Source organism: Montipora foliosa, chromosome 12 (assembly GCF_036669935.1).
Source record: "Montipora foliosa isolate CH-2021 chromosome 12, ASM3666993v2, whole genome shotgun sequence".
NCBI lineage: Eukaryota > Metazoa > Cnidaria > Anthozoa > Scleractinia > Acroporidae > Montipora > Montipora foliosa.
The window spans coordinates 21,966,416-21,968,915 of record NC_090880.1 but is presented as its reverse complement, the minus strand read 5'-3'; positions in this window follow the sequence as shown (position 1 = coordinate 21,968,915).

Genomic DNA, 2,500 nt, shown 5'->3' with positions numbered 1-2,500 from the left:
TTCATTTTCCGTATCATTTTCTTCCTCATTCCCATTCCGTTTATTGGCCTACGCGCAGCGTCAATTCTTGGCATCGAACAATCTCGTACCCAGAGTCCTCGGGCTTCTTGGTCAGCGGGTGAGCGCCCGGTGGCCAAAAAGCCCGAGGACTCTGGGTACGAGATTGAGCATCGAACAGTTAAAGTGCTACTGTGATCAAATTTTTATCCCTTGAGTTTTTTGGTTTATCACATAGAGTACCATGAAACATTAAAAACGCTGTTTACCGTTTGGAAATATCTGCATTGGTTCCAGAGATATTTAAGTTTGAAAAATGTGTTAAATATGCAAATGAGAAGGCTGATGACGTCATTCACCCAACCCAGTAGAACATCAAGAATATAAATAGAGCTATCTGGGTCAATTTGCAACAGAGACCATTGAAACGTGGTGAGCTGATAGTTCTGAAGGCAACACACCTACGACTGTAAAGAAATTGGTTCCCATGGCAACTCACTCTTTTCCAGTCCCCTCCAACCTGATTTCAATATTTTGGTGATCTCAGGCTAGAAATACATTTACCAAGGCCACAAACTCGACCTAACATCTTTATATGCTGGCAGGATCATGCAGATGAGGCACCATTTGCAAATATCAAAACAGAACGCCAAAGGTGGTCTGCAAAGCTTTTAATATCAGGGAGGTCTGGAACCCAGTATGTTGCCATGGTAACAAAAATGGTATGCTCATATTGTGGAACACATTTACTAGAATCTTAGTGCAAAGAACCAAGTATTTCTGATACAAATTGGCTGAGATATCTTTCTCCATCATACTTGATCAAAATTTGGTAGGGTTTATGACGTCATCACTTGGCTAATTTGCATATTAAAAAAACTTGAATATCTCCAGAACAAAAAGAGATATTTGAAAATGGTAAACAGCATTCTTCTTCTCGTACAGACTACGTGTTTATCTGCCAAAATGGCTTCGATAGGGAAGATTCAAATTTCGTCACAGTAGCACTTTAAACATTGCTGCAAGTCTATTTGCGCTTACTTGTCTCGTTATCATGATCGTAAGCTATTTAAAATAGCTGAAGTTATTCGTCAGCATCGGCGACAAGTTCAGGGAGACCATTTTGCTCAAAACTTTGGCCAGCCAGCGATTAACATTACAAAATTCAGGAAGTCGCTTGCTTCTGTTTTTTATGATCCTTGCTTTGGGGTTGTTTTGTTACCTTCCAATTAATATTATGAGTGTGGTGCGTTTCATCGTTGGTAGAACTGAAGAAGTGGAGGCGGTGATAGATCTGTGCCTCGTGTTTTTATTTCTATGCTCAGCACTCAATCCCGGCCTTTACCTGTGGAGAATGAGAGGGCTTCGGATAGGAGTTAAAGCACTGTTCTGCTGAAGCAGCTGAGACAGTAAAATTACAACGCGTCGATTCGAACTATGACTCAGAGTGTAAAAGGATTTAATGGACTATGAATTTGAGGCCACATCAGCCTTTGGTTCCAAGTAGAAACTGGTTGCTCAGTATCTGTCTCAGGACTCTTCGAACGATTGACACCACCCTAAAAAGAAGAAATACGCGTACGATAACAAGTCTTTCCTTCCCTTGAAATGGGACAAACAGACCCTTGTTGGGACTACAAGGAGAAACGATTGTGGTGGAGGGTTAAAAGGTAAAAATTCAGAATGAAATCTGAAACGCAAAACTGGTTATCTGAAACACAAAGTAGGGACCATCAGCTGGCGTTATCAAGCGTCAGAGGTTCGGAATCCGCAAGTCTCGATCTGCGATGGAACGCGGCCCACCAGTTTTGGGTTGTGCTAAAAGCAGGCCCGCGGCCCAGCGGCCCGCGGCCCACCGGCCCAGCGGCCCGGCGGCCCGGTGGCCCCGAGGCCCACACAGTTTTGTTGTCTAGCGGTAAATCCACGCGCATGCTCAGATTTGCATCGGGTTTGGGCGCGCAAATGAAAGACGGTGAGTTTGAATACGTTTACCATTTTAATAATCATTTCAATCCTTTTCGATCCTTTCTTTCGTTGCATGTTGCTAAGTGAAAAATGTTGTCATTCTCTGTTGTTTTCGTCTGTTTATAACAACAAACAGAAACAAGGATTCAAATGATTATAATGGTAAACGAATTCAAACTCACCGTCGTCCATTTTGCACGCCCAAACCCGATGCAGATCTATGCATGCGCGTGGATTTACCGCTGGACAGAAAAACCGTGGAAAATGAGGAGTGGGCTACCGAGCCACCGGGCCTCCGGACAGCCGGGCCGCCGGGCCGCTGGGCCTTGGCGGGCCGCGGGCCGCGGGCCGCTGGGCCGCGGGCCTGCTTTTAGCAAAACCCATCAGTTTGGGTGTAAACGAGGGACGAAAAACACGAATCTTCCCATTGCTCATTCAAAGCATGATTCCATCATGTATGACAAATTTTTCTTTTGTTTTTGTCGCTTGGCTACTGCACAGAAAGAAGAACAAATAAACTGTCGAGAAGAGAACCCTC